Raw genomic sequence first — 12665 nt, 5'->3', positions numbered from 1 at the left:
ATGAAGAGGAATAAGAGGAATAAGAAAAGCTAGAGAGAAGGGAAAAGAGGGAAGGAGAAAGAGATAGAGTTTGAGGAAGATAGACAGATAGGGATAGATGGGATAGGTTGGCTATCACACTCAGCTGGGAAGCATCAATTTGGATACCAGGAAAACTTCTCCCACATGAAAAGATGGCCCCGACAGTGACTAGATTCACGTGGGGAAAAATAAAAGGAATATACATATTTAGGTGCTATCCACCTCCGAGCATGAATAGCAAGGAGTTTGAGAGCATGATTTAAATGCCTGGTCAACTGTATGGGGTAGAAGTTGAACTAAGTATAGAGGTAGAGTTTTTCTCGAAATTTTTACACACCTGAGGCTAGAGCTTCTAATCGAACCGGGGAAATATACGTGCAACATTGGCAGTAGGCGATCCATTTTTGGTCTCACGTTTGCTAGGAGCGAAATAGCGAGAAACACAATACGAAAGACACATGCGGAGGACCGGTCAGTTCAAATATCTATGTCATTAAGTACGGCGTGTGATGCTTTCATGCCAAGAAGTCGCGCCAAAGGAAATCGGACACCTGTATACTGGTGGACCGATGAAATAGCGGAGGAGCGTACAAAATGCCACAAAGCACGATGAAGGGCACAGAGGGCATGCTCATCACAACGATATGATGAGCTACATAGTACTTACAAAGCCCAAAGAACAGCGCAAAATAATGTTATACAAAAGAGGAAGAAAGCGTGCTTCAAGAATGTAATGGAGAGTGCCGACGTTGCTCCTTAGGGATTGGCTTACAGAAATGTGATGGCTAAAGTTAAAGGGCAGAAATCGGAACAACGTACATTCCCAATACTGATGACTGGAATCACCGAAAATCTTTTTCTGAGTGTTTAAATCCCACGAATAACAGGGCAGGAGGTACAGGATGCAACAAAAATTCAGATAATAAGACCCCGGAACCCAACGGAGTGCCAAATATAGCCCTTAAAGCAACGATAAGGTCTAGAACATCAGTATTTATGGACCTTTTCAACGCCTGCATCCAAGAGGACGTCTTTCCCCGCTTATGTAAACGTCAAAGACTGGTTATTTTGATGACACCTGGTAAGATGCCCGACCACCCCTTTGTATGCTGGATTCGTTAGGAAAGATTCTCATCTATCAGTGAGGTTATGCAGAAAACCCTGCAATAAAAGAATGGCCGACGAACATGAGGCTGGAAATGGCTAGCAATAAGACTGAAATGGTGTTTGTGACCTCAAAGCGAACTGTGGATGAGTTTATCCTAACCGTAGGAGACTATGAAAAAAAGTCAAAGCCTTTCTTGAATTATTTAGGTGTGAACATCGACTCAAAACTGACCTTTAGCAAGCACTTCAGGGCGGTGGGAGGGAAAGTATCTAGAGTTATTGGAGCCCTAACGCGAAAAATGCCCAACTTCAGCGGCCCAAGCAACGCTTCCCGTCAGCTATTATCCGTAACCAGCTCGATAATATTTTATGCAGCACCAGTATGGCACGGATCTAAAATTATCCATCAAAGAGAGATACGAGCAGCCTAACGTATTACTGCTATACGAATAGCATGTGCCTTGCGGACGGTGTCCGACGACGTGATCCTGGCTTTTTCTCGAAAAGTCCCAGTAGATTTACTGTCAAGTGAAATGGCCTATCCGTGTGGCATTGGAATCGGCCGACCATGTGAAGATACCAAGAAAAACGCAAAGTCACGAACATTATCACACACATCCTTTGTGTCCACGATGTCCCACCGAATTGGAAAACGCAGAACACGTAATGCTTCATTGCCCTCGTTTTCACGGCGTTAGACTCTCTTTACACAGAGTTTTCGGAGAGGAGCCTTTATTAGGAATTTAGTTCCCGTAATGTGCAGAGACATACAATATTGAATTGCGGTGAGTAAAGTAGTGTTTCTACTGATGACGTGATTAATGCGCGAAGGAAGGGAGCGCAGAGGAATGCGCATGAGAAGCAGTGGCGACTACAGGGAGGGGATTAGCCTGCATTGGGCGACTTGAGGACATTACGCTGCACCTGCGTCCAGGAAAAAAAACAGATAGTGATAGATAGAGTGTAAAAGAAGTGAAGGAAAGGGCGGAGAGGGAGGAAGTAAATAAATGTATAAGGAAAGGGGGAGGGAGAGTAAGAGCTAAAAACTTCTTGAAACTTACGCAGAAAGACCAAAGTTAGGGCGGAAGTATATTAATAAACAAACAATTATTAGGAAATTGTCTTTTGAAAAAGTATAGCTAAATAAACTTAGACTATAAACATTTCGCTAGAATATCAACAATTATACTGAATTTTTTATTTTGGTAAAGTAGAAGCTGTTTGTTCAAGTGGTTTAAAATTTTTATTATTATTTATAGAACATTAGGTTAACTAAGCTCCTATTATGTGTAAATTTATATGGAAATGTTATTTCGCAATGCTTTATAAACCTTTTGTTGTTCTAGTCTAGAATTTTAGCAGGCACATTTATCCGGAAATTTCTGGAATTTTTCCTCAAGCTATAATGGCGGCCGCCGTGGTTTGGTGGTAACGTGCTCCGCCTACCACACCGAAGATCCTGGGCTCAAGTCCCAGGCAAAGCAACAACAAAAAAATTTTGAGAAAATTGTTTTTGTGTTAAAACTCGTCTGCCTTGCAGATGCCCTTCGGAGTCGGCGTAAAAAGTGTAGGCCCCATCCCGCCAATTTGTAGAAAATATTAATAGGAGCATGACGCTAATTAGAAGAGAAGCTCGGTCCTAAATCTCTTCGGAGGTTATTTTTTTATAATGGACCGAATGGATAAAAAATTTCTTTGTATACCTTTCAAATTATTGAAATCTAGAAGAAAAAGCTTTTGTTTATTTTTTATTGACACGACCCAATAATGTATAAATAGCGCCAAAACAACTTATCTTGCTTTACTTAATACTTAACAGCGGCGGAACACGCTACAAACTAGTTACAATGAATTTCTTTAGTAATTTCGCGATCTTATTTCTCGTTTTTATCTGCCTTCTGACCTGTGCACAAGCTTGGGAAATAGAGGATATGCCTTATTTGGTATCTATTTATAATAAAAACTGTTTTAATGGGCTGCCAGAATATCATTGCGCTGGGGCATTGATCTCTATGAAAATGGTGGTTACTTCTGGGCGTTGCGTGCATACATCAAACGAGAAGGAGATCACCGTTGTAGCTGGGTCAATCAGTTTATATGGAAAAAAACATGTTCGCAAAGTGAATCAAATATTTATGCCATTGTCATACAGTTTCGAAACAGGCAATATGGATATAGCAGTGCTTGAAGTGGAAACACCCTTTAACGAGGATCCTACAATTCGTGAAATACCACTATGCGCTGCTCAATTAACAACGACCAAAGAAATCGTAGTTAAGGGATGGGGTAAAGCTGGACAAAAAAATGGACCGCGACGTTATTATAAAACCTATAAGGATGGGAAAACAGTATATCAAATACGCATCAGTAAATTAATACAGGGCGAATGTGAGGCTCGTTTGAAGAGGAAAAACATCACTGTAGAACAATCAATGATTTGTTCTGAAAGTGGTGTGAATTTTGTAGGTTCTGGAGCAGTGGGGACTGTGAATCGACAACTTTGTGCGATCGACGTAACTAAGGAGAAGGGTGAGAATATTGCGCGTCTATATACAGATTTAAGTAATAAAGATGTTCGAAGCTTTGTACAATCCACGATAAATGGAGAGTGTTGTTCTAAATCGACTAAATGCAAATATATAACAAAAAATTCTTGCTATAACAGATATGGGATACTCGCAAAAATCAGAGTATCAATATATTGTTGTTAAGGTTTTTTTTTTTTAGTTTTCGATAAATAATAATTTTTTCTTGATACAATTATACTGCTACAATAAATCCTTTGATTGTCAATTAAAAACTAGTTGTGAGCAAATTGTTATAGTAATATTGAATACTAAATATATGGATGTTGGATGAAATATCGCCGTATCTCGACTGAATGCCTCATTTCAGAACTTTTTTCATAAACGCCCCACGCGCTCACGTCAAAGTATTTTGAATTTATGCTGAGATAAGGCGTTTTCGAAACGGAAGCACACAGCAGTCGAATTTGCGACATATTCCATTTTGTTTGTATCATCTATAAATAAATATTGCTGATTAAAATAAAAGTGTGTCGCATGCAAATGTCTTAGGTGGTGAAACAAATTTTTAATCACAACCAGGGTTCAGAAAAACTCCTCACTGACAAATTCAGTTTTCATCATTATTGCTGAGTTCAACAAAAGTTATGATCCGGACTGTTCAAAAATTGTATATTGAAGTGCAAATCCCAATACACATACAAAATTATATAAACACTGCAACTTTTTTGAATTAAAAAAATAATAATTTTAAATGTCCCCCCTTAAAGATTAAATTTTCAATTAAAATTTGTCTCAGCTCTATAATATTTTTGGAAAATTTTATGTGTTAATTTGTTAGTGTTAATTTGAATATAACAAAGTGCCTCATATAGAAGTGCTTTTTCTTTGCAGCTTTGAAATTTAGGCACTTTCATATGAATCGAATTTATATGTGAGGGCATAAGGGAGTGCTATGAAATTTGTTTTTATATTCAAAGTGTGAATTTTTATCTGTGACTCTTCTTCAGGGCAAAAAAAAACAAAAGTTCTATAAGTGCATAGGGGTTGAGGAGCTCTGGTTATGACAGATTTATTTCTATTTCATCAATTATGAGATGAAAAAGTTAATGCTCTTCTTTTAAAATTCATTGAAATTTTTATCACTTTTACCACATTTATTTAAAGGCATGTCGGTTGACACGGCATTGCATAGGGTAATTATAAACACAAAGAAAGCCCAGGAATCTAAGGGCTATGCCTTAGGAGTCTTTTTTGGATAAGCTGGTGATCATGGATGGTCTTAGCAACATCAAAATGCATCCAGCCGTAACCAGATTGATCGGTGGAATTGCAGGAAGATTGCTTAACTTCGTAGATTTGTAGAGCATTTTGTTTGCGGAGAGGGGACTTTATTTTTCCTTTTCCTCCCTACTCCATAATAGAATTTACTGCCATTTTTATTGTGATTCTTCGCTGTATTTCAGAACTGAAGTTGTTGTTTATGTCAATGCAGGTTCCCAAATAAACGAAGTATTTTATTATTCAAAATAATGGCTGCCAATAGTGGCGTGGTTGTTAAGGCGCAAATGCACTGACTCGTTGTTCGATAACAGCAAGTACTTCGTTTGGTCCTCATTCGCCATCAAACCCATCTTTTCCGTTTCTTTTTCAAGTTTTGAGTAAGCAAAACTTACAACGCGGGTGTTCAGGTCAATGGTATCAATGTCATCAGCATACGCCAAGTTAATACGGTCTCCACCATTATATTAAAGAGGAGTGTCACCTTGTCTGAAACCTCGTTTAGTTTCGCACGGCTCGGAGAGGTTCTTCCCAAGTCTGACTTAGCTGATGGTGTTGCTCAACAACATTTTGCACAGCCGTGTCAGTTTGGCGGGAAAACAAAACTCAGAAATAGCAGCATACATCCTTTTCGTGCTATCGAAAGCAGCTTTAATATCTACGAAGAGGTGCTGTGTATCAATTGTTTCTCGGGGTAGTAGATTTCTCGGGTCTGAACACGCACTGCCGGCCGCCATGGTGTGATGGTAGCAACCTTCGTATACAATATCGAATAAGTCCGCACCTGGCTTTCAATAATTCGATAGTCGACACTCGTTAGCTCGATACTTTAATTCGATATCGAACGCTCGACGGCACAGTTTTGGTTTACGTATTTCAATTTGAGTACATTTTTCTCGTGTATCAAAAAGTGTTTGTTGTATGTATATTGGAATCATCAAAATAATTCAATAGGGAAAAGCGTCAAATAATCGCAAAGCATTAAAAACTCTAGCTTACGAAAAGCAATTCGACACCCAAGGTGCTATCGAACAGAATGTATCGAACGTTCGATACAACGCGACGAGATTTTGTGTTACGGAACGCAAAAACGATTATTTGATACTCGTTTTTATTCGATATCGAATTACGGAATGTATTGCGAACGATAACTCAGACTAACGAATCGTCTCATAGGGACGAAATAAGGCGAAAGTATGAACGTTTTCTTTTCTGGCAAAAGTGTTACGCTTTTTGTATGCGCAAGGGTTGTAATTATATTTTGTTCTACTCTAAAAATAAGGTAACGCCTTTACGGGGTATTTCGTTCTTTTGTGAACATTGTTGCCTGCTTTTACACTTTTACCCTGCAGTGCAACTCTGCTAAAGCAGCTGATCGTGACAATTTATTTTCGTAATTTCACAAATTTTTAGCGAGGAAAATTTAATTGAAGGAAATAATTGCTAATGAATTTTTATTATCATTGACAGCGCGTTTATGAAAATCAGCTAATACACGGGGTAGCCATTTATGTTCTTTCCATGCACTATATGTAAGTATAAAGCTATATGTTGCCATAGTTTAACAAAATCCAATTACTCGAACCATTCGTCTTTGCGGCGAAACAAACGTTCGTTTCGTAATAGAGAATGAGGCCCTTAAGTTTATAACTCCATTTAAATTTAACTCATATGTAAAACATTTTGCATTTCAAAAGTTTTTATATGTACAATATTTTTCAATTTTATTATTTACTTTATACTAGAAGACCCGGCAGACATTGTCCTGCCCTAAAGTTGGCCTATCTGCATACATTTTAATAAGCTTTTTCAGTCTGACTCTGCTCTCCCCCTCTTCACTTTTTCCTAATCATTTTATTCACTCCTCCCTCCGTCTTTTTCGCTTAATCTATCTCTATCTTCGTCTCATTCTATCTCTTTCTCAATCTCCTTCCCCTTCTCTCAATTCCTTCTCATTCTTCTGCATCCCTTATTGCCTGTCCCAGAGGGTGGTATGTATTTTATTCCAGCCCCAGTCCCAGTCCCACTCCGAGTCTCAGTCCCAGTCCTAGTCCTAACCCCCGTCCCAGTCCGTCTCTGGATAATATATTACTCTGTACTAAAGCGCTCATCAACAGCATAAACACATTCTAGGGGTACTCGGGTCCATGTTTCGGCCCATATCTCGAGACCCTGTAAGTCGATCGCAACCAAACCTATATAGTAACCACCGCGTTAGGTTTACGCAACTTATGTAAAAGTTTGAACAAAAGCGACCGACACATCTCTTCAAACACCGGCGACCAACTAACATACATTTTAGCCTTTCTTTTTATATATATAGATTTTTATTTTTCACACTTTAATGCAGGGATGCACCTTAACGTTAAGCTAATCGTTTATCAAAAAATTTCCACCGTTTCCGTTGAAACACTTCGAAATATTATCGATAAAGAAATTATCAAGATAAATTGTATCTCGTTTTTAACCGAAACGAAAAGCTTTCGTTAACGTTAAAAACGTTAACAAAAACGTGATACTTTATGTTTGAATTGTGCTGGCAATGCTATAGCCATGATGAAGCCGTAAGGTGGCAACAGCGAGCGGACATACATACACAAACTCCATATAATTTGTTTGTGTAATTCGTTGGTGGTAATGTCAAAATACTCTGAGAAATGTTCGTACTGTCAAAATTCATGAGAAAAGTTGCAATCAGCTTGGCTAATGTTTTCACCTTTAATGACTCCGCCATCAATCAGCTTTGCCAGCATAGCTTGAAATTAATAATCAACATAAACGATTTGATTTCGTTTTGATATGGCAGAAAACGAAACGAAATCATTTCGTTAATTTGACGTTCTTAACGTTAATAAACGAAACGAAATGACTTTGTTTCGTTTATTAACGTTAATTATCGTAACGAAATGATATCGGTTCGTTGGTTAAGCATGCCTGCTTTAATGTAATATTAAAATGAAATGCAGATTTTCGTTGCTTTTGAAATTCGGCTTAAAAATTGCACATGGAACAACTAAAGACCCTCCTGAATTAAAAAAAAATATCATAGTACCTCTAAATAGGGGGCCCCTGCCCACCCCCCTTTCCGCGGGCCTGGTGATGTGCTATACTTGATATCATTCGCTATAATATTTTTTATTGATGAGCATGTTGTTTAATTAAACACCAACCAGTTATACTTAAGTATATCCATACCAACTGAAAAGAGGTGCACCACTGCGTATACGTAACATTTTATCATTACGTATAAACAAATAAAAAAATTGCAATAAAATAATATTGCGACCATAAACTGAGATATAACCTATCCTATATTTCAAGTTAGATCAAACTACACACGGGGTGCAAAACAAATTCAAAATCGGTTCAGTAGTTTAGGATTCCATTGGCCTCAATTGTGCGACACGTGTTTTTTATATATTAAGATTAAGTCGGTTGAATGTTTTTCCGCATATTCAATGCATATCTTGCAATCGATTTTTAAGTAACTTCTAATTGAGCTACAAACGTGAAACTTCACACATATGTTAAGACACCGTGACAACGGAACAAAAGGAAAAAGAAATTCCGTTAAATGGCGCACGGATCGAAATAATAAGATGAGAATTTGGATATCTGAAACCGGCTTTTAAGTAAGTTCTCGATGAGCTGGAGACTTGAAATTTCAAACTGAATCCAGAGGCCGATGACAGTATAAAACATATTACAAAAATTTTCGCAAGGATATCGCACGGACTGAGATAAGAAGAAATATCGTAAGGAAAGAAGGAAATCTTGCGATCGATTATTATACTGTGCTGGGCTTGAACAGTTCACAAAATGCCAGGGTGTACTGTGGATAATATAGTGTTGTATCTAGGGTCTGCACTTTTCGCCAAAGGCCAGGCCTACGTAACATTCAGCCGAGTACTGCCGGGTATGCAGTGGAGCACACTATTTCCTACAGGTTGGTACATATTACATTCAAATCGGCTAACTGTGCGTCCAAAATAAGTGGATATGTAGATACCATATTAGAGTTCTGTGAGTGGACAATTCCTCTTCCAAGGCTTATGTATGTACCACTTTTCGTTAAAAGTTTTATATTATAAAAAAAGACATTGGCACCAAATTACAGTGATGTAGCTCCAGCCGTTTCGAATATGTGTGGTCCGGAAATTCGAGTTTGTATGGGAGGTGCTACGCTCATTTTTCCAATATTCTAAAATGTTCGCTAAAACTTTTGCTTTGGCAATATTGGCAGCTATGCGAAGTTGGAGTAATATGACTTAATTGGTTCTGGAGATATATCACATATGGAAAGAAAAATTTGTATTGGAGATACCACACCCTCTTTTCCAATTCTTTTCACTTTTCCCTATTGATATAATATCAATGTTGGGCATAAGACTGCCAAGTATCATTTCTCGGGTATTAATACTCTTAGAGATATTTGAATTTCATATGTTGGAATATATGTATATCAGATGCCACGCGCCCTAAATACCAAAAATACCCTTTACGCACTGAATAATACTGTTCGGGGATCGCAAAACAAATTAAAATACCAGACAATGGAATTTCACGTCTTCATTTATTTGTCTTGAGTGAACTAAAAACTAATTACATGGTAATGAAGTGCTTAGTAGGTATCCGAGCATGATTCTATGCTGATTAGGTATATGTATATACGCGCATAATGCTTACTGTCTTGAATACAGGTTTTGAGTACAATATTATTGGACATGTTACAATTATTCTCATTGCGTTGAATTACAGTGGTGCTTAAATAAATAGCATACAGGTATGGGCACTCTCACCCAACATACTCCACCCATTGAAAGCTTCTTAGCTTTCAAGCGTTTTCCGTAAAAGGTAGAGGGGCGAGTTTATGAATTGCACGCCGTATAAATCCCTTTTTTGTCTGTAAATCGACCACTCGAATCTTTCCATCAGCACCAGGGCTTGCACCTATGATAACAGCTAGAAGCCACTGCTGTGGCGGCAAATTATCTTCTTGAACAATCACGACCAGTCCGAGATTCACTTTTGTTTCTGTTTTGTTCCACTTCATACGCTGCTGAAGCTCCTGCAAATATTCGCGTCTCCATTGTTGCCAAAATTGATTTTTTAGGAAAGTTATTTGTTGAAATCTTGTCAATGAAGCCATATTTGTGTCACTCTCAACTTTCTCGGATGGTATAGCCTTAAGCGGTTTACCAATTAAAAAATGCGCTGGCGTTAACGCTGGCCCGTCATTAGGGTCGTTCGAGAGCGCAATTATAGGGCGCGAGTTTAATATTGCTTCAATTTCTATGAGCAATGATTGCAGCTCTTCGTACGTTAAATTTGCCTGGCCCATATTTTTTACTAAAAGCTTTTTTGCGGACTTTACCGCTGCCTCCCAAAGGCCACCAAAATGTGGTGCTCTCGGAGGTATAAAACGAAATTCAAGGCCATTTTCACTGCTGTAGTGCAACACTGCTTCCACACACCCTTGATTAAAGTGATTAGCGTGAAATTCTTTAAGCTTGTTGCTCGCACCTACAAAATTTGTGGCATTGTCACAGTATAGACGATATGGCGTGCCACGCCGAGAAATGAAGCGCTTTAGACAAAGCAGAAAGGAATTCGTCGACAAATCTGAGACAAGCTCAATGTGAGTGGCCTTTGAGGAAAAACATACAAAAATTGCCGCATATGTTTTATAAGGCGGCCTTCCTCGTATACGAAGAGAAGTGAAGAATGGCCCACAAAAATCTACTCCACATACAGTAAAGGGAATCTGAGCTGTTACGCGATCTTTCGGCAAATCTCCCATAACTTGACTAATGAGTTTAGGTTTATAACGAAAGCAATGTACGCAATTGCGCACTATTTTTCGCACAACTTCGCGCGCATTTACTACCCATATGCGCTGCTGAAGAATACTTAGTAAAACTTTGGATCCTGCATGTAAATTTGTATAATGCAGAAAGGAAATATACAGTTTTGTGAACCGGTGAGTTTTTGGAAGAATTGCTCGGTGTTTTTCTTCATAAGGCATGTCCGCATTTTGAAGACGTCTACCCACTCTAAGGATAAAAAATGTTTTATTACCGATTTCCATTTCTTGAACGAAAGGTGAAAGTCGTTGAAGGCTCGCTGTTAAAGATTGGCCCCTTTTTAGGCTTTTGATTTCTTGTTTATATTCTAACCCTTGTATGTTAGATACGATTCACCAAAAGGCATCATCGAGCTCTCTTGACGAAGTTTGAGCGACATTCTTTGCGATCAAATTTGGATTTGAAGGAACCCTATTGAAAATGCGGTATACGTATGCAATTATGCGGAGAATCTTACGAAACGATGAACAATTTTCAATAATATTGTTAAAAATGTTTTCTTGATCGTTTTCATTGTTGCACTTAAAGGATACAACATGCCGACGTTCTAAATCTAGCATTTCTGTGCACGCATCTAATACAGGCCATTTATCTTCATTGAAATGAAGGAATGGTGGTCCTGTAAACCACATTGTTTTAAGCACATCTGATGCGCTACATCACCGAGATACAATATCTGCTGGATTACTTTTTGTTGGGACATGCCTCCAATAAATTTCTCTACTATTTTCTTGGATTTCTGAAACCCGATTTGCAACAAAACAATTTAATGTCGATGCATGCTGTTTGAGCCAATGTAAGACAATCTTAGATTCTGTCCAAAAGTAGACTTTCTGTACGTAGCTCTGAAGCTTGTGTTTGATATGATTCCACGTCCTATTGAGCAACAATGCTGCACATAGTTCGAGTTTTGGTATCGATTGGCTTTTGATAGGAGCCACTTTTGATTTTGCTGTAAGAAGCGTGCACCGAACGGAACCTTGCACGAGCGTCCGAACGTAAATTGCACAGCCGTAGGCACGAGATGATGCATCTGCGAAACCATGAATTTCGCTGACACAGTGCGGATACGTGAAGACAAATCTTGGAACTTCTATATCGTTAATTTGTGGTAGGTCCTCTGAGATTTGTAACCATAAGTCGGCTACACCCGCTGGCAGAGGATCATCCTACTCAATTTGTTGAATCCATAACTCCTGCATCAAGATTTTGCATCGAATTACGATGGGGCTTAGTAAGCCTAATACGTCATAGATTCTAGCCACGCATGACATAGACCGCTTGGTAATTTTTTCATTACTGAGAAATTCAAACCTAAAACAGATCATGTCAACCATCGGCTTCCAGGACATACCCCATGCCTTTGTGATAGTTTCATTGCCTGACTTTATGGGAGTTTCACTTGCTTTCTCCGAGACTACACTTGAACTGTTTGAGTTCTATTTTGCTAAGTGCAGCCCTGAGCTAAGTGCAGCCCAGTTCAGTAACTTCGCTTCGAATTTGCTGCAGCCCTTCTTCAGTGTCAGAGCCAGTCAACAAATCGTCAACGTATAGGTCCTCTTTTAAAACTTTAGCACCAATAGGGAAGGTGTCTTGAAAGGAGTCAGCGATAAAGAAAAGGCATCGGATTGCAAGGAAAGGGGCTGAGGCCATACCATATGTCACGGTATTCAACTGATATATATTTATTGGCTCATCCTTGGTTTTTCGCCATAAAATCAACTGAAAGTTACGGTCACTTTCGTTGATTAGAAACTGTCGGTACATTTTCGCAATACCGGCTGTTAATGCGTAACGATTTAGGCGAAAAGACAAAAGAGTTATAAGCAACTCTTGTTGGATGGTGGGTCCTACCATTAGAATGTCA

The sequence above is a fragment of the Eurosta solidaginis genome, chromosome 1, assembly GCF_040869045.1.
Source record: "Eurosta solidaginis isolate ZX-2024a chromosome 1, ASM4086904v1, whole genome shotgun sequence".
Classification (NCBI taxonomy): Eukaryota; Metazoa; Arthropoda; class Insecta; order Diptera; family Tephritidae; genus Eurosta; species Eurosta solidaginis.
Note: the sequence above shows the minus strand (reverse complement) of the source record.